The sequence below is a fragment of the Microcaecilia unicolor genome, chromosome 8 (genome assembly GCF_901765095.1).
Source record: "Microcaecilia unicolor chromosome 8, aMicUni1.1, whole genome shotgun sequence".
Classification (NCBI taxonomy): Eukaryota; Metazoa; Chordata; class Amphibia; order Gymnophiona; family Siphonopidae; genus Microcaecilia; species Microcaecilia unicolor.
This window is the reverse complement of record NC_044038.1, coordinates 242,304,109-242,325,781: the sequence shown is the minus strand read 5'-3', so window position 1 is coordinate 242,325,781 and position 21,673 is coordinate 242,304,109.

Genomic DNA, 21,673 nt, shown 5'->3' with positions numbered 1-21,673 from the left:
TTTGTATCTGTCATTTTCAGGGCACAGACCGTATAAGTCTGCCCAGCACTAACCCCGCCTCCCAACCACCAGCCCCTTGATTTGTACCTGTCTTTTTCAGGGCACAGACTGTATAAGTCTTCCCAGCACTAGCCCCTTGATTTGTATCTGTCCTTTTCAGGGCACAGACCGTATAAGTCTGCCCAGCACTAGCCCCGCCTCCCAAGCACCAGCCCCTTGATTTGTACCTGTCTTTTTCAGGGCACAGACAGTATAAGTCTGCCCAGCACTAACCCCGCCTCCCAACCACCAGCCCCTTGATTTGTATCTGTCCTTTTCAGGGCACAGACCGTATAAGTCTGCCCAGCACTAGCCCCGCCTCCCAACCACCAGCCCCTTGATTTGTATCTGTCATATTCAGGGCACAGACCGTATAAGTCTGCCCAGCACTAACCCCGCCTCCCAACCACCAGCCCCTTGATTTGTATCTGTCATTTTCAGGGCACAGACCGTATAAGTCTGCCCAGCACTAACCCCGCCTCCCAACCACCAGCCCCGCCTCTGCTCATTATTACGTAGTATTGCAGCTGACATTGTCAACACAATACACATTAAAACATCTTAATACACAGCATACGGTGCATGTGGAGGTGGAGCACGTAGAAGTTAGATAGTAAATAAGGGTGACTAACTTAAGGAAAATTCCATGTGAAGTCAGAAATGGTGCATGAAAATGATCTCAACTAGAGTAGGAACGGATAAGGAAGTATTGCTACAGTATGTGCAGTCGGTGTTACTCCTTGAGTGTGTGCGATTATCTAGTTAGTTACTTCTTCTGTTTAAGGCAGGGGAGAAGAGCCAAGTTTTCACTTGCTTCCTGAAGTATAGATAGTCTTGTATTAAGTGAAGCCTTTCAGGGAGTGTGTTAGGCTGCTCCCAAGAAGGCTCTCCAGGCGGGTATCACATTGCATGATGTCCTTTGGAGAGGGTGTGGTTAGGGATTACTCCTTGAGAGAACCTTGATGACCTCTGGAGGTGTGTAAAGCATTGAGCCTGCAAATGGGTGGGAAAATGTGGGATACAAATGCAACAAATAAATAAATAAATAAAATAAAGGGAAATCCTGTCCTGAAAATACTCTTTAAGGGCCTAGAAGAGTAGAAGAAAAAAAATGCAAAATTAGAAAGTGCACCACAATTCTGAAATTCTTGGGTTCTAAAAATGACCTCTGTCACCCAACGAACCCCTAATCTGAAAATGGCAGGATGTATAGTTTACTGGATCTGAGTTTCCAACAAAAGATAGAAATCAATTAAAATACTCTTATATTTTACCTCAGAATGCAAGTGTACTGTATCACCCTCAATCATAATGTCAGTGGGCCAACATTGAGATTATTTTCATGTAAAATCATGCCTTCTGTTTTCCCAGAATTTATAGTCAAACCATTAATACAGAACCAATCATCAATCTGGAAGAAACCAGACATTAATCTGACAGAAGAAAATCTATTTTCAATTTAGAAAGGAGCAAATAATAATATATCACTGCATATATTTTAAACCCAATGTCTAATTCACGAAGCAGCTTACACAGTGGGGTAAAATACATATTAAACAGAGCAGCTAATAGGGCTAATCCTTGGGAAACCCCATGAGGTATCTCAAACCAAAACCTGTCCATACCCGAGTATGGTGGATCTGGCTTCCAAAAGCTAGTCAAAAGGGGGCAATTCTACAAGAAGACATATACATTTAGGCAGCAAAAATGTGTGTTATATTATTTAACTATCCCTTTATTGTGACTTCCTGAGTCTCTGACGAAACAGGAAGTTACATCAGAGATGCGGCCGTAGTAAAGGGAAGAGGCGGGTGCTGGTGGCGGCAGGGCAGCATATGGGAATTGCTACCGCTGCCGGGTTTGGAATGTCACTGTGACAAGGTAAAATGCCATGAAGCCGCTCCCCGAGATGCCGCCCCTGACGAGTGCCACCTGAGGCCCCCACCTCAGGTGGCCTAATGGTCGGGCCGCCCCTGATCAGGACACAAGCATCTACAAGTGTTCACAATTAAAATATGTTACTTTAGGCACCTTGGTGTCCCGCTGATAGGGGGTAATTATACCACAATGTCCCCACACATAGGCACCCAAAGGGAAAATGATTTGTGTATATTCTAGGAAGAACAGTGGGTACCTCCTTTCCTTTATTGATAGACAGACAGTCCACCAGTGAATGTGCTTAGGAGCATTGAGGTGGTAGAAACATATAATTTATAACTTTGTGTACCCACCCAGTGGCGTAGGAAGGGGGGGGGGGCGGTCCGCCCGCCACTGGGGGGGTGTCGGCTCCGCTGGTTCCCTGCTCCCTCTGCCCCAAAACAGGTTACTTCCTGTTCCAGGGCAGAGAGAGCAGGGAACCAGCGGAGACGATGCAGCTTCCAGCGACGTGCACTCGGGGGCGGATCGGCCCTCTCGCCCGCCCCTCGCTTTCTAATACAAGTAAGAATGTGCTCCGTGGGGGAGGGTGCGCGCCGAGGGGGGGCGCGCAGCGGCAACCTGCCCCGGGTGTCAGCCGCCCTCGCTACGGCACTGTACCCACCTCTGTTCCTCCCAGACACCAACCCAGGTACGTGTAAACCACTTTTCTAATGAGTTACATGCTACTACTACTATTTAGCATTTCTATAGCGCTACAAGGCATACGCAGCGCATATGACACTAAATGTAGATGCAAAGGACTCAAATACAAATCAACCTATGCATCCAGCTTTTCCTACATAAGCACACAACTATGGAACGCATTACCAAAAGCTGTGAAAACAACGTACGACCACCTAAACTTCTGCAAATCACTAAAAACTAACCTGTTCAGAAAGGCATACCCTACCGACCCAACTTAAATGCCTGAATCCTGCAACACAACGAAACCAAAGCTCGTAATGGACATATAACTCTTCCTCTCTGCGATTCCCTAATGTGTCTATACACACAAACCTTATTCTACCACAACGTTACTGTATTTGTTCATACCAGAATTGGTGAACGCATTTACGGTACTATCAGCCTTATTTTCGAAAATGTTGGGAGCCCATATTTTGACCCAAATCGGGAGATGGGCGACCATCTCGCAAAGGCGCTCTAATCAGTATAATCGAAAGCCGATTTTGGGCGTCTTCAACTGCAATCTGTCGCGGAAACGGGCAAAGTTGAAGGGGGCGTGTCAGAGGCGTGGTGAAGGTGGGACTGGGGCGTGTTTATCGGCTGAGGAGAGATTGGCGCCTTCGTCCGACAATCGAAAAAAGAAAGGCGTTTCTAGCGCGAATTTGGGTCTTTTTTTTACCCTTTTTTTTCACGAACAAGTCCCAAAAAAGTGCCAAACACGCCTCAAATAGTTCATAGTAACATAGTAGATGATGACGGCAGAAAAAAGACCTGCGCGGTCCATCCAGTCTGCCCAACAAGATAAACTCACATGTGCTACTTTTTGTTTATATCTTACCTTGATTTGTACCTGTCCTTTTCCGGGCACAGACCGTATAAGTCTGCCCAGCACTATCCCCGCCTCCCAACCACCAGCCCCGCCTCCCACCACCGGTTCTGGCACAGACCGTATAAGTCTGCCCAGCACTATCCCCGCCTCCAAACCATCAGTCCCGCCTCCCACCATCGGCTCTGGCACAGACCGTATAAGTCTGCCCAGCACCATGTCCGTCTCCCGCCACCGGCTTTGCCACCCAATCTCGTCCAAGCTCCTGAGGATCCATTCCTTCTGAGCAGGATTCCTTTATGTTTATCCCACACATGTTTGAATTCCGTTACTGTTTTCGTTTCCACCACCTCCCGCGGGAGGGCATTCCAAGCATCCACTACTCTCTCCATGAAAAAATACTTCCTGACATTTTTCTTGAGTCTGCCCCCCTTCAATCTCATTTCATGTCCTCTCGTTGTACTGCCTTCGCATCTCCGGAAAAGATTCGTTTGCAGATTAATACCTTTCAAATATTTGAACGTCTGTATCATATCACCCCTGTTTCTCCTTTCCTCCAGAGTGTACATGTTCAGGTCCGCAAGTCTCTCCTCATACGTCTTGTAACGCAAATCCCATACCATTCTTGTCGCTTTTCTTTGCACCGCTTCAATTCTTTTTACATCCTTAACAAGATATGGCCTCCAGAACTGAACACAATACTCCAGGTGGGGCCTCACCAATGACTTATACAGGGGCTTCAACACCCCCTTTCTTCGGCTGGTCACACCTCTCTCTATACAGCCTAACAACCATCTAGCTAGGGCCACCGCCTTGTCACACTGTTTCGTCACCTTCAAATCCTCAGATACTATCACCCCAAGATCCCTCTCCCCATCCGTACCTATCAGACTCTCCCCGCCTAACACATACGTCTCCCGTGGATTTCTACTCCCTAAGTGCATCACTTTGCATTTCTTCGCATTGAATTTTAATTGCCAAACCTTAGACCATTCTTCTAGCCTCCGTAGGTCCTTTTTCATGTTTTCCACTCCCTCCGGGGTGTCCACTCTGTTACAGATCTTAGTATCATCCGCAAATAGGCAAAATTTACCTTCTAACTCTTCGGCAATGTCACTCACAAATATATTGAACAGAATCGGCCCCAGCACCGATCCTTGAGGCACTCCACTACTCACCTTTCGCTCCTCCGAGCGAATTCCATTCACCACCACCCTCTGGCGTCTGTCCGTCAACCAGTTCCTAATCCAGTTCACCACTTTGGGTACTATCTTCAGCCCTGATTCAATTCTCCTGTCACCCAGTCAAAGAATTCAATGAGATTCGTTTGGCACGATTTCCCTTTGGTGAAACCATGTTGTCTCGGATCTTGCAACTTATTGGCTTCCAGGAAATTCACTATCCTTTCCTTCAGCATGGCTTCCATTACTTTTCCAATAACCGAAGTGAGGCTTACCTGCCTATAGTTTCCAGCTTCTTCCCTATCACCACTTTTGTGAAGAGGGACCACCTCCGCCGTTCTCCAATCCTTCGGAACCTCTCCCGTCTCCAAGGATTTATTAAACAAATCTTTAAGAGGACCCGCCAGAACCTCTCTGAGCTCCCTCAATATTCTGGGGTGGAACCCGTCCGGTCCCATGGCTTTGTCCACCTTTAGCTTTCCAAGTTGTTCAGCTGACCTATGTAAAATTTCACTGCTGTCTCTTCATTTTCCCCCTACCTGTGCACACTCTCTTTCACACAGACACACACACTTTCTCTGTGTCACACACACAGAGACACACATACATATACACACTCTCACTCTCTCTATAGCCTTGCTAGCGCCCGTTTCATTTGTTTACGAAACGGACCTTATTTACTAGTTTGTTTAATAAAACTCTTCCTTAAATTAAAAAAAAAAAGACACTTTAATTACAGTAGATATTTCCTCACCACCAGAAAGATTATAAACTAAAAGGATAGAATATATTAATGCAATTTACTGGTGTAGTTATCAATGTGAGCTACTGATAAAACATGTTATTTTACCTCTAACTCGTGCTATTATCGCAGCATTTTATGCCGTGAGACCTAGTTACTAACGTAGCAGCCTGAGGAATTCAGCAGTAAGGAGTATTGCCTGAATCCTCAGTGCTTCCATCTTAGCCAACCAATAGAATAAAACCCTCTGTCTGACCTCATTTGTAAGCAGGCAGACTGGTATCCTTCAGGTCAACTTTCTAACTTCCTGAATTTCTAGTCAGGATAGAAGTTGCTGGAAGCTTGTAGAACAATAGGAGTATCCAATATAATCAATGAGAGGCTCTGGCTGAGGGGAGATATGATAGAGGTATATAAAATAATGAGTGGAGTGGAACAGGTGGATGTGATGCGTCTGTTCACGCTTTCCAAAAATACTAGGACTAGGGGGCATGCGATGAAACTACAGTGTAGTAAATTTAAAACAAATCAGAGAAAATGTTTCTTCACCCAACGCGTAATTAAACTCTGGAATTCATTGCCGGAAAATGTGGTGAAGGCGGTTAGCTTAGCAGAGTTTAAAAAGGGGTTGGACGGTTTCCTAAAGGACAAGTTCATAAACTGCTACTAAACGGACTTGGAAAAATCCAAAATCCCAGGAATAACATGTATAGAATGTTTGTACGTTTTGGGAAGCTTGCCAGGTGCCCTTGGCCTGGATTGGCCGCTGTCGTGGACAGGATGCTGGGCTCGATGGACCCTTGGTCTTTTCCCAGTGTGGCATTACTTATGTACTTATGGTGGCAGCAGAATCCTCCTATGACCATAAAAACAGGGGATTCCCTTAGAATCCATTATATCTCCCAACTCCCATCTACTAGGAATATTCAAGCCAAGCCTTATCAATATAGGACAAAGATGTACTGAGCCTTACTGTGTCACCCAGACCAGTATTCAAAAAGGAATAAAGAGTGATACGGAAGAACAAGGGACAGAACCTAGATATTTGCTGACTTGTGTCTCTGTATGAGGGTGAAGAAGACCCCTCAGCAGTCCTTCTAATCACAAGAAAGGAAAAGGGGGAATCTGAGCTACTGTGTGCGTACCAACAAGGTGCCCTGGTCACAAACCTTGTGGTTCAGAAACATCTTAAGGCTAAACAGAACTGTCTGCACCCAGAAATAGGAACTGTACTTAACTCCCACCATTTCTAGTGGTAGGACATAGGAGTTTAAAGGATTAAAGCACTGCTGATATGCAATAGTGAAGTAGAGGAGAGATGTTGTAAATACGTTTGCTCCAGTTGAAGTTCTCTTTTAAACTTTTTTTTACTTATGTATCTCCAAAGTGACAACAGGGAAATAAGAAATCAAGAGAAAAAAAAGACTTAAGAAAGAAAATAGTAACATCTCTAATTTATCCACAAAAAATAAATAAATAAATATCCAAGGTTTATATCAAGCTATAACACAGGAGACATAAACTACAGTTGAAGTTCTAGTTGTTACATGTCAATTGTCTTTGTCACTGTTAAAATTATAAATGACTTTAAAAAGTAAATCCTGGTTCAGAACTCCATCCAGGAAACTTGAACGAGCATGGAAACAAATAAAAGATGAACACACACTCAATGCATGGAAACAAATACAAAGAAAATACAAATATGCAATAAGACAGACCAAAAGGTCTTATTACAAAACTAAAATAGGACCGGATTACAAAGACTTGAAGAAACTATTCCAACTTGTAAATAAGCTACTAAACACCACCCCAGTCACCACAACCAACACAGACATCCCAACCGCAGACAAACTTGCTAAATAATTCAACGAAAAAATAATAAAGCTACACAATACATTTCCTCATCACAACACCGACATCGAAAACTTCATCAATGGCTTGAAACCAACCTCTGGAGAATACCGAGCAGACCGAACCTGGTCAAACTTTGCTCTCTGCTCTCATAGGTTCTCCAATACCCACTGCAAATTGGACACCTGCCCCAGCCATCTACTTAAATCCGCTCCCGACCGCTTCATAGCAGACCTCATATCCCACCTAAACTACATGCTCCAACAAGGTCTCTTCCCTGAGGATTATGGCAACATCCTACTCACCCCAATTCCAAAAGACACCAAGAAAAAAACAAACGAACTCATGGTGACCAAACAGCTTATTGATTACATGGACAAGTTCTCAATACTACATGAATCACAATCAGGATTTCGCCTCCTCCATAGTACCGAAACTGTGCTAGTCACTCTCCTGGCCAAATTCAAGCAGGAAATAGCTACAGGTAAACCGCAATATACTATGTAAGACTCCTAGACTACATCGGGATTGGTGGAAATATACTCAGTTGGATCAAGGGTTTTCTAACCACCAGAACATACCAAGTGAAATCAAATTCAAACATATCACCACCATGGAAAGCAGACTGCGGAGTACCTCAAGGATCACCACTATCACCAATACTTTTCAACATAATGATGATCCCGCTGGCTAAGTCCTTATCCAATCAAGGTCTCAACCCATTCATCTACGCAGACAATCCAGCTCATAAAGTGATCGCCGGCCATTTCCCAACACAAATCGGGAGATGGCCGGCGATCTCGGAAAAGCGGCGAAATCGGTATAATCAAAAGCTGCTTTTTTTTTACAGCATTGCGGCTTTCCCATCGCCTCGCCGGCGAAAGTTCAAAGGGGCGTGTCGATGGCGAAGCGAAGGCAGAACATGGGCAGGTATGGGCGTGGCTACCAGATAGCTGGCTTTCGCCGATAATGGAAAAAAAACGGCGTTAAGCAGTATTTCGCCGGGTTTACTTGGTTCTTTTATTTTCACGACCAAGCCTCAAAAAGGTGCCCCAACTCACCAGATGACCACTGGAGGGAATGGGGGATGACCTCCCCATACTCCCCTAGTGGTCACCAACTCCCTCCCATACTAAAAAAATGCATTGTGGTGGGTGTAGGGTAGTGGGCTCTACTCCCATGGTGCTTTTCCCCCTGCTTACTGGGCCAGAGTGTTTTGTTTCCTGTTGTAGTCCATGTGGTAGTGGCCATTTTTGTAAGACAGTTTTAGATCCCTTTCCTGTGTTACCCACGTCAGAGAACGTAGTTCTTACCTTGAATGGTGCTGAAAGAGGGCATTGTACACCATCGTGCCAGCTGTAACCTACTGCTAATCTTAGTACCAGGGGACTCTTTGCCAGTGGGCACAACCTCTGATCTGCAGTTAACTGTGAGTAAACATGCATATTTCAAGAAAGGCCTTTTTCAGAGAGATTAGTCTTCAGGTGTGAACTGGTGTGCCAAAGTTATACAGCAGCAATAAGTCCTAGAGGCTGTATGCAAGTCCCTGGAGCAATTTTAGTGGGTGCAGTACATTTGTGGGTAGTCGGTTTGGGGGGGGGGGGTTGGGGGGCTCAGCTCCCAAAGTAAGGGAGCTATGCACGTGGGAGCTTTTCTGAAGTCCACCGCAGTGACCCCTAGGGAGCCCGGTTGGTGTCCTGGCATGTCAGGGGGGCCAGTGCACTAAAAATGCTGGCTCCTCCCACGGCCAAATGCCTTGAATTTGGCCGGGGTTTGAGATGGCCGACATAACTTTCCATTATCGCTAAAAAACGAAACCGGCCATCTCAAACCCCGGCCAAATCCAAAGCATTTGGCTGGCTGGAACCGTATTATCGGAACAAAAGATGGCCGGCCATCTTTTTTGAAAATACGGGTCTGGCCAGCTGTTTGCGACGCTGCCAAAATACATTGCCGGCCATGTATTTCGCCAGCGCCATTCGATTATTCCCCTCAATGTCACAATATACATTCCCTTCAGACATGATCTCACAGAAATCACCAACGAAATCAAGCTCGGTCTGAACACTATGGACTCATGGGCAAACTCATTTCAACTGAAACTGAACACTGACAATTACACACATTGAGCCTGCAAATAGGTGGGAAAATGTGGGATTCAAATGTAACAAATAAATAAATAAATCTTTGGAGTCCTATTCTGTGTGGAGTTATAAAACGTTGAACTGCTTATTTGGTCTTCTGGCATAAGCCAGCCCCAGCCTTGGTCCTATTAAATCAATACATTTGGGTACCCAGTTCTCACTCAACAGGGTAAGCATTGGGCAGTTGCTTATGCAGGACACTTGAATCCAGAGGTACACTAATAACTGGGGTTGACAGTAAAATAACACATCTTAATGGTGGCCCATGTTGATCATATCCCCCCTTAATATGCTTTATTTAATTAATTATTTATTTATTGCATTTGTATCCCACATTATCCCACCTCTTTGCAGGCTCAATGTGGCTTACATTTCGTCATGGATACTGGAAATAGCAGTGAGTATACATTTGGTTTACTGAGGGTTTTATGTTACATGGTGGTGAAATACATGATGGTGTTACAGCAGAAAGACATTACAAGGCAGTTCTGGAAGTTTTAAAGATTATACAGTTACACATGTTGATTTTTGCGATATATCTGTGGAGGAGTGGCCTAGTGGTTAGAGTGGTGGACTTTGGTCCTGGGGAACTGAGTTTGATTCCCACTTCAGGCACAGGCAGCTCCTTGTGACTCTGGGCAAGTCACTTAACCCTCCATTGCCCCATGTAAGCTGCATTGAGCCTGCCATGAGTGGGAAAGCGCAGGGTACAAATGTAACAAAAATAAAATAGATACTATTGGAGATTCTACATGGAATGTTGCTACTATTGGAGATTCTACATGGAATGTTGCTATTCCACTAGCAACATTCCATGTAGAAGCCTGCGCGGCCACATTGGCGATCTGCAAGGGCCAACTTCTACATGGAATGTTGCTAGTGGAATAGCAACATTCCATGTAGAATCTCAAATAGTAACAACAGTGGAGGAGTGGCCTAGTGGTTAGGGTGGTGGACTTTGGTCCTGGGGAACTGAGTTTGATTCCCACTGCAGGCACAGGCAGCTCCTTGTGACTCTGGGCAAGTCACCTAACCCTCCATTGCCCCATGTAAGCCACATTGAGCCTGCCATGAGTAGGAAAGTGTGGGGTACAAATGTAACAAAAATAAATCTTGTCGAAGAGATAGGTTTTCAATAGTTTGCGGAAATTGGTCAATTCATAGACCGTTTTCAGCAATGTTAAGACATTTAGCAAATATAGCCTTGAGTTTCTACCTGATATAAGGGTGGCTGCAATGATTTGCCCAAGGTCACAAGGAAAGTAACGAGAGAAGTGGACTCTCTTCATTCTTGAAGCCAAGGAAGAAACATGCGTGGGACTGCAAGTTCATTTTAAATATAACCCAAGGCCCAAACCTCAGAGCCAACCTCTGCACGTAGAAATGTACCAGTACAAAAGTGTGCACAGGACTTTTAGAATTAAACCCCCAAATATGCTCTTCCTTTTCCAAACAACTCTCGCCCCCTTTGCTGGCCATCGCTAAAGTAGCCATGTTGTCACCAACATGACTATTTTCACCTGCCTTCAGCTATTTTCCTGTGGGGAAAACTTTGAAAATGACTTGAGAACTCAGGACCATTGAGCTTTTTAGCTTTGTTCTGAATGGAGTCATGTGCATTGATTGTATTTGATAATGTAATTTCAGGATCCAGAGCTGGGTGCTTTATTAACATTCAGGTCAGGTGCTTTGAGATAAACTGCTTGTCTGTGAAAGAAGTGAATCGAGATTGTGTAAAACATTCAGAGCAGCATTTAACGTACTGCTAGAGTAAACATTACAATGGAATATACTAGACTATTTTTCTTCTCTAGAGATTTCAATCATATCTAGTTTTCTTTGACTGAAAACCACTGCTAATAAGAGAAAAAAAGGATTGATTATGTGGCCCTTGAATACTTCTAGGAACAGAAATTTTTCTGATTCAGCTGGTTATCAATAGAAATCAAACAAAATAAAACATGGAAAAGAAAATAAGATGACACCTTTTTTATTGGCCATAACTTAATACATTTCTTGATTAGCTTTCGAAGGTTGCCCTTCTTCGTCAGATCGGAAATAAGCAAATGTGCTAGCTGACAGTGTATATAAGTGAAAACATTCAAGCATTACTATGACAGTAAAATAGATACCATTGGAGATTCTACATGGAATGTTGCTACTATTGGAGATTCTACATGGAATGTTGCTATTCCACTAGCAACATTCCATGTAGAAGGCTGTGCAGGCTTCTGTTTCTGTGAGTCTGACGTCCTGCACGTACGTGCAGGACGTCAGACTCACAGAAGCAGAAGCCTGCGTGGCGACATTGGTGATCTACAAGGGCCGACTTCTACATGGAATGTTGCTACTATTGGAGATTCTACATGGAATGTTGCTATTCCACTAGCAACATTCCATGTACAAGGCTGCGCAGGCTTCTGTTTCTGTGAGTCTGACGTCCTGCACGTACGTGCAGGACGTCAGACTCACAGAAGCAGAAGCCTGCGCGGCCACATTGGTGATCTACAAGGGCCGACTTCTACATGGAATGTTGCTAGTGGAATAGCAACATTCCATGTAGAATCTATAGAAATCAAACAAAATAAAACATGGAAAAGAAAATAAGATGACACCTTTTTTATTGGCAATAACTTAATACATTTCTTGATTAGCTTTCGAAGGTTGCCCTTCTTCGTCAGATCGGAAATAAGCAAATGTGCTAGCTGACAGTGTATATAAGTGAAAACATTCAAGCATTACTATGACAGTCTGACAGGGTGGGAGGATGGGGGTGGGTCGGAGGTATGCATGGGGACATCAAAGCATATCATTGATATTCTAACAGGATGGGTGTGGATAGGTGAGGGGAGGGTGTGATCAACAGAGAAATACAGCTTTATGGTTTATAATGGGCTAGGAACCCCAGGTCCTTGTTAAGTCCTTTCTGTTGGGTGTTAAAATATTCAATCATTCTGATTTCAAAGGTCTTACGTTCTTGTATGGTTTTAAAGTTACCTTTCAGGATTCTCACTGTGAAATCACTGGTACAGTGTCCTGGTTCTGTGAAGTGCTAAACCTTCAGCAATGTTGTACTCATTAAATAAAATCGGCCCCAGTACCAGTCCCCGAGGCATTCCACTGCTCGCCTCCCTTTCCTCTGAGCGGATTCCACACCACCGTCATCTGTCAGTCAACCAATTCTCGATCCAGTTCACCAACGAGTTCTAACTGCAGCCCACTCAGTTTATTCATGAGTCTCCTGTGGGGAACCTTATGAAAATCCAAGTAGTTTACATCTAACATGTGTCCTTCATCCAGTTCTCCGGTCACCCAGTGAAGAAATCAAATCAGATTCATTTGGCAGGATTTTCCTTTGGTAAAATCATGTTGCCTCCCCAACTGCAAAGGCCTAAGAATAGCAGAGTACAGTGGAGGAGTGGCCTAGTGGTTAGGGTGGTGGACTTTGGTCCTGAGGAACTGAGTTCGATTCCCGGCACAGGCAGCTCCTTGTGACTCTGGGCAAGTCACTTAACCCTCCATTGCCCACTGCATTGAGCCTGCCATGAGTGGGAAAGCGCAGGGTACAAATGTAACAAAAAAAATTACCCATGATTCATCTTCCATTCAGCTTTCAAAGCTTTGCTGTCTATTTGCCTTTCTAAATGAAATGTTCTGATTTTTGCCCAAGTAATATGGTGAAGTTCACGTGCGTAACATGTCAGTTCTTCACGCATTTTTTCAGCAGTTACAGAAAACCAGTTTTGCTCTTATATTTAATGGTATGTATTAAAAAAAAATGTTGGCCTAATAAAAAATATAGCAGCCTCCCTGGTATCACATTTGTCCTGTGTTTCATATCACAACAAGCATTTTAATCCAGTTAAGTGAGTAAATTGGTTTATCCAAATTCATTTAGAAACATTAAACAGTAGCGGAATGAAAACTTTCATTTCATCCTTTGATGTAATAACGCTGATGAAAGACAGGTTTTGGTGGATACACATGCATTATTAAACCTACTGTCGGCTCAATTACTTAAATGACAAACAGTTAGGGACTCTGAGGCACAGTCAGGAGAGGAGCAGCTACTAAGCTAAGAATAGCAGAGTACAGAGTACATTGCCAATTTAGCTAAATGACCACAGTTACAAGTGTTACATTGTGGATTTAATTCAGCTTCGGCTGTTATGGGTTAAGAAGAGTGAATATCTGACACTCTTTGGGGTTTTCACAAATGGAAGCTATTGTAAAATGAGATATTCTGGACAAAGAGACATTTGTGATAATAAGAAGGAAACAGAGAAGTCCATAGACCGCTACTAAATGGATTAGAGAAAAATCCACAATTTCGGGAATAACTTTTATAGAATGTTTGTACATTTGGGAAGCTCGTCAGGTGCCCTTGGCCTGGATTGGCCGCTGTCGGAGACAGGATGCTGGGCTTGATGGACCCTTGGTCTTTTCCCAGTGTGGCATTACTTATGTAGAGAAGGCAGAGTTACTGTCCTCCATATTGTGATATCCCCCTTCTTACTCAGGGTGACCTGGTTCTCAATATGCAAATCATATGCAAATTAGTGTGCTACCCCTTCTCGCTCAGGGTGACCTGGTTCCCACTAAGCAAATTAAACAGGTCTTACCAACTGCATATTTCTCAGGCAACTCTTTATTCCAGCCCCTGGGCACACTTCTTCTAGCTTAATACTTTATACTTTCATAGATCTTCACACTGAGCCTCCCCACACAGATACATGGGTTCAGTACTAACTTCAATACTTTGGGGACTTTTAACCCCAGGCTTTGCAGCCTGCTTCTCTCAGTACTGGGACACACAGTCCTTCCTTCTTTGGACACACAGTCCTTCCTTCTTTGAACACACAGTTCCTATAAGTACTGACACACAGTCCAACACTAATGCTTTAGGGACTTCTTACCCCAGGATTTTCAGCCTGCTTCTCTCCTTTGGTCACACAGTCCACCACAAGTCCAAAGGGTTAGCCAGTATCTTCCAGGGGAATCTCTCTTCTTCTGCTGCCAGCTCACTTCTCTTCCTTTCACCTCTCAGGTGGGGTATAAAGTGGTTAATTAGCTACACAGGACCCAGCCCATAACCTCCTACACCTGTGGACCTCCCAGGGCTCTCCCTGGTCCTAGCGACCTCCATCTATTCTCCTAGCGCCCTCTAGTGGCCTACCCCGGATAGGACAGCCTCATACTTATCACAATATATGGCACGTTACTTAGGGGACCTTTTACTAAGCCGTGGTAAAAAGTGGCGTGCGGTAGAGTAGGTGCAGGTTTTGGGCACGCATAGAAATATTTTTCAGTGTACATACCAAAAATGCCTTTTTTTAAAAATTTTGCCTAAAATGGACGTGTGGCAAAATCAAAATTGCCATGCGTCCATTTTGGGTGTCTGGCCTTACTGCCAGCCATAGACCTAGTGGTAAACAAGCTGTGTGGTAATGACCTACGTGCATCAGATGCCACTTGGCAAGCATCCCCTACACGCGTCCGAAAATAAAAATTATTTTTTAAGTACGCGTAGCGGACACGCACCAAAAATGAAATTACCTCAAAAGGCACGTGGTAGTCGCGCTGTAAGTCCATTTTGGCATGGGTTGGGCGCGCATAGAGCCTACCGCGGCACATTCCTTAATCTGCACTTCCCCAACTGCGAAGGCCTAAAATACAAACTAACGCATGCGTCTAACTTTACCTACCTGAGCACACAGTTATGGAACGCATTACCGCGCAACCTAAAAACGATCTACAAACTAACCAACTTCCGTAAACTACTGAAGACCCAACTCTTTAACAAGGCTTACCACAATGATCAACCAATGTGAATATACACAACTCCTCCACATATATTCAGAACTGTCTTACAATATCTGCTTGTTATACTATCATGTCTCTTATTATGTTACCCAAGACCCTTCTGTACCAATAATTGTATATTTTCTAACTGTATTTCCACTTATCACGATGTATTTGTAAGCCACATTGAGCCTGCAAAGAGGTGGGAAAACGTGGGATACAAATGCAATAAATAAATAAATAAATAAATAAAAAGAGGCCCTTACATACTTACTCGTTCATTTGATAGACCATCATTCAAGGCAGCTCAATGACCGATCTCTTCCCCCTCCTTATCTGGGTCTCAGCTGAATGTCAGTCGGGAACTGGATACGTGCCAGCGGCCCAGACATGGCCCAGCATTGACTATGGTGGTGCAACTTAGCTGTTGATGATAATATTTGTATATGGATGGGGTATAACAGATTTTAAATAACATTTTTTAAAAAAAATAAATAAGCTTTTAAAGAATGTTCACTCCTGCTGGCTGAATAACAAAAACAGTAATTTGCATATTTGCGATGTATCACAGAAGGCAATTCTGAAGATAAAGAGGCATATTTTCAAAGCACTTTGGGAGGCTAAGTTCCATAGGTTTCTATGGAACTTTGGGAGGCTAAGTGCTTTGAAAATGAGCTTGAAAGTCTCTCTCCCAACATGTAGTTGGTGATCAGGAAGGCCTTTGTCTTCAATCACCAACAAAACCAGTTCAGTAGACAACAATATATATCAATATATTCCTTTCTGTGATAGATAAGTACAAACAATGAATGGAGAACACACACAAAAATTTAAGAAGGGTACAGACAGCCTGTATTAGGCATTGCGAGCTAAATATAATATAAATGAATAAATAGATTTTGAGATGCAAGGGGTGACGTTTGGCTAATGGATGAAGGGTCCCTGGCTGCCCCTCCCTCCAGCCACTGCCTAAATTCCTGGCTCTCAGACTTGGCTGTCCAGAGACCCTGAAGCCTACAAGAGATGGCAGAAGAGCCACAAACTCTGCCTAGTGTACGTGGCCACAGACATGAAATTCTCCTCACTCACTCACAGTCCTTCTTTTAAATATGGCAGTGGGAACTAATATTTTATCTCTAATTTTCTCTCCCTTTGTTGGCATTAAATTCGCATCAGCAGTCTGCTGCATCTGTTGCCTTTGCTCTGTTCTCAGCGTTGCTGATGTCAGCAAAGGGACTTTGCATGATCAAAAGGAATTAACTAAGTTCACGCGCATAATGGTAAAGCTGATGCATTACACACAAATCTGTGCAGAAATTTATTTATTTAGATTTTTGCTCACACCTTTTTCAGTAGTAGCTGTAGGTGATTTACATTCAGGTACTCTGGATATTTCTCTGTCCCAGAAGGGCTCACAAATCTAAGTTTGTACCTGAGGCAATGGACTTGCCCAAGATCACAAGGAGCAGCAGTGGGATTTGAACTGGCCACCTCTGGATTGCAAGACCAGTGCTCTAACCACTAGGCCACTCCTCCACTCCTGATTATAATACTGGTAAATATGGGTGTTGATAAATGCTGGTGGGTTCTGTATCGGTTGCAAATTTGGGTGTGGATTAGCTGATTAGGTGCTAACAAGTCATTGGTGTTAACAATCACTTAATTGGCAATAATTAGGAGTTAAGTGCATACCTGCCCTGTACCCTATTCCATGAGTGAGGAACCTCAGTCCCCAAGGGCCACAACCTTGGCATACAATGGAGGCGGGTGCATGAAAATAGATTTGGGGAAATCCTGAAAACCAGACTGGGTAATGGCCCTCCAGGACCAAGGTGTCTCACCCATGCACTATTCTATAACATGCACTTAAATTTCATAGCACACAACTCCAAAAGGGCGTGGCCATGGGCAGGTCAGGAGCATTCCCAGAAATTAGGCGTGATCTTACAGAATAGCTGCATTTGCACGCCTAACTGCCATCAGCATTTACACCAGCCTTTGGCAGGCCTATGTGCTCACACCCAAAGTCACGTGTGAAATGCTCGCTAAGCTAGTATTCTGTAAAAGGTGATTCTGTGCACAGCAGAGCCATCCAGTGCCAGTTCACCTCAAGGTTACCTTCTTCCCTCACTTTGCTAGTTACTGGCAGCTTCCAACCTGTCTTGGCTGTAACAGCTGGTCTAAGCCAGCTGTTTCATAACATATATCACAATTCCTAGCAGCCTTTCTCACACACAGCTCTGAATACATTGTCCTTTCCAGCAACAGTGCAGCAGATCCAACAATGATGGAGTTTCACAACATAGACCATTTCCTAGATGTCGATGGGGTCATTGATTGTACTTGCATGGCCTTTAGACTCCCCGAGAGGGAGGGAGCCCCCTATTGGAATCATAAGGTATATTATTCACTCAACAGGCAGGTGGTGTAGAATGCACTTGGTGACATCACAGAAATGTAGGACCACTTCCTTGGATTGTGTCATTATTTGGACATCGTGCAACACTCTGGCATTTATGAACTGTTCGATAGTGGGCAGATCACCAGCTTCTAGTTACTGGGTGAACATTGCAGCTGCACATACACAACCTCCTCCTGGCATGGGGATTCCTCTACAAGTGGCAGCCAAACTCTTTCCTTCCTTTTATGTCTAACTGTTACTGTGAAGAAACTCACAGATATGTTGTATTCCCACCCGCACAGGTGACAGAGGTTACCCCCAACAGAGCAGGGGCAGACAGAGTGGTCTGGGCCTGCAGGCAATGAGGACCATTGGGCCCCCCCCCCCCCCCCAGTCCTGCTGCTTCCCTCTCCTCCTGCACTAATCTTTTCTTTTGGTCCTGCAGCTTAAATCGGCCATCTGCCGCTAACAATGGAACTTCCCTCTGCCACGGCCTGTGCTTCTGCAAGAAGGAAGTGACATCAGAAGAGGCCAGGCTGCAGCAGAGGGAAGTTCCGGCGTCAGCAGCAGAAGGCCGATTTAGCTGCAGGTACTCCTGTCTGTGAAGGGGGGAGGGGTTTGGAAATGGGCACATCCCAGTCCTAGTGGACAGAGAAGGACGTTGCACATCAGGAACAGGAAGGGAAGTACTCTTCCCCCCCCCCCCCCCCCCCCGCCCACAGCCCTGGGCCCTTGGGCACTGTCTGATTGCCATATGGACAGTCTACCCCTGCAACAGAGATTGTTAGTGATGCTCATAGTGGCCCCTCAAAAATGAGGCCAAGGACCACAACATCAGAGCACATCACAACACAAGGTCCATATTAAAAAGAACCTTCCATTGCCTCAGCCATTCAGAGGGAGAATTGCTTACAGGCAGGAGAAGGGGTGCAAAATCTTCATGGTATGCTGCATAACGTGGCACTATGTAGAAGGCAACCTTGCCAGACAGACAGCAGGCAGAAGAGAATAAACCCCAACCAGCCCCAAGAGACGTAGCACAACCACACCAGCTTGTCATCATTGCAAAAAGCAAACTGATACACAGGAATTTTCAAATGAAGGTAAGGGTCAATGTTGTCTATTGACCAAAGTGAACACTGACCCCTCCCCACATATATACTTCTACTCTCCATACCACAATTATCTGCCCCATCAGTCCTCATGACAGACTTTCTTTCTCCCCTCTCCCACCCCACAGCCATCAACCCCATACCTCTCTCTCTCCCTCCAAACACACTCTGCACAGCCCTCTCCCCCCCCCCCCCCCCCACACACAACACATACCCCCTTCCCCTCTCCTTTTCTGGTTCCCCCTCCACACACCCTCTCTTCTCCCCACAGCACCCCAAACCCTCCTTCCTCTATCTGCCTTGCCCCCTTCCCCATACATTGCTCAGTGCTAACGGAGGAGCTGTCTTCACTTGTAGAACTGCCCACTGAGTCAGCTCCCATTGCTCCACGGAAATCACAGAACATCAGTCTCTTGACAGCCAACGTTTGAAACACCTGGTGTGTTCTTTGAGTGAGGTGCCACCAAAATTGGTTCACTGGAAGAGCCACTTGGAGCACCAGGCATTGCCTGATAGCCAGATGGCTGCAATCACTTCCTTGTCACCAGACACATCTGTCAAGCTGTACCTGCTACGAACTGCCTTGAGTGAATCTCTTCAAAAAGGCAGTCGAAAGAAAGAAAGAAATAACATTTACACATGGATTTCGACATAAATGTTGGCACCTGCTTTACAGAATTACACCCCATGTGTTTTACTGATATGTGGCCAATCACTGTTGAACCAAAATATAAAATTATTAGCCATTAAGATTCTACCGAACCATCCAAGAGTCAACTCAATGAACGAGCTTACATCAGAATCGTGGCACAAACCAAAGGAAAGTTTTATAGCCTTTGCACCCAAGGAACACTACATCCAACCACGCAGTAGTTTTATCACTGCAAAGCCAAAGCTTGCAAAAGCTGAAAGCTCGTTCATTAAGGGTGTCCACGCTGGTAGTGTGTTGGTATGTAACAGGGGAGTCACGGTCATAGTGTACGTGTGCCATGATTTATTGTCTTTATAGCATTTATATCAGCCACTTTAATACATCATACGGTATAATAACAGCATGGTAATTGGGTTGGCTGCGTGTCCTGGCACTTAATTACAATGCTGTCACTGTCACTTGCCAGCTTGTCTAACAGAATAACCTTGCCATGTGGCTGGCAGCCAGTTTTAAGGAGAAACAAAGTGTAGTGTTAACATAGAAAACGTATAAGCAGAGATTTTTCCCAATACACTACAAGGCCTCAAGTCCTCTGGGGCTTTCCCACTTTCCTCTCTCTGCAGCTGACTAAAGGCTCTTGCTAAACACAGGAGGTGGACATTATGGGCTTGACTTAAAATAGGATGCCAAAAAAGATAGTCAAAGCTTAATTAGGCAGTGCCACTGAATATCAGCTCAGACTATCAAAAAATAGGCAGGTCAGGGGTGGTACAAAGCTAAGCAACCTTTATAGACCAGCATTTGGGGTGAATTCTATAAATTGCACCTAAAAAAATCAGCACCAGAAAAAACCTGCTTAAGCGCTATTCTGTAAGACACACTTAAAATTAGGCTGCAGTTTATAGAATAGCACTTAAGCGCACGGGTTGCACATAAATTTAAGCGCATCCATTTGCACCAATGAAAACATGGTGCCAATGCCCCATCTAAATTTACACACGGAACCCCTATATTCTATAATTGTGTGTGCAACTCGAATACATGCGCCTACACTCCAACCTGAAATGCCCATGACCCTCCATTTTTTCACTCCCTTTTCCAGGATGCACATAAAAATTTAGACATGGATCACTCAAGTACATGTTAATGGATTTCAATTAGTGCCAATAATTGCTTGTTAAAAAGCCAATTATTGGCATTAATTGGCTTGTTATTCAATTAAATTGTTCACGCAAATTGGATGCAGGCTCAAATTTCTGAATGTAATTTTATAGAATCGTGGGATTAGCAAAGTTTTCCATGCACAACTTTGGGCGTCAGACCTGCTGACGCCTGGTGTAAATCCTCACACCCAAATGATGATCGTTGGGTGCATAAATCCATAACAGTCATTATTGGAGTTAATTGCACTTTGTTGGCTGTCATTGGAGTTACACACTCATCTGTCGTACGCCCTGTTCTGTAACATGGTGCCTAATTTCTGAGAACATCCCTGACCTGCCCATGCCCCTCCCATGGCCACACCCCTTTTGAGTTGCTTGCTATGCAATTTAGGCATACGTGTTATAAAACAGGGCGTACGACAGATGCGTGCGCAACTCCAATTACAGCCAACAAAGTGCAATTAACTACTACTACTACTACTACTATTTAGCATTTCTATAGCGCTACAAGGCATACGCAGCGCTGCACAAACATAGAAGAAAGACAGTCCCTGCTCAAAGAGCTTACAATCTAATAGACAAAAAATAAATAAAGTAATCAAATCAATTAATGTGAACGGGAAGGAAGAGAGGAGGGTAGGTGGAGGCGAATGGTTACAAGTGGTTACGAGTCAAAAGCAATGTTAAAGAGGTGGGCTTTCAGTCTAGATTTAAAGGTGGCCAAGGATGGGGCAAGACGTAGGGGCTCAGGAAGTTTATTCCAGGCGTAGGGTGCAGCGAGACAGAAGGCGCGAAGTCTGGAGTTGGCAGTAGTGGAGAAGGGAACAGATAAGAAGGATTTATCCATGGAGCGGAGTGCACGGGAAGGGGTGTAGGGAAGGACGAGTGTGGAGAGATACTGGGGAGCAGCAGAGTGAATACATTTATAGGTTAGTAGAAGAAGTTTGAACAGGATGCGAAAACGGATAGGGAGCCAGTGAAGCGACTTGAGGAGAGGGGTAGTATGAGTAAAGCGACCCTGACGGAAGATGAGACGGGCAGCAGAGTTTTGAACCGACTGGAGAGGGGAGAGGTGACTAAGTGGGAGGCCAGCAAGAAGCAGATTGCAGTAGTCTAAACGAGAGGTGACAAGGGTGTGGATGAGGGTTTTGGTAGAGTG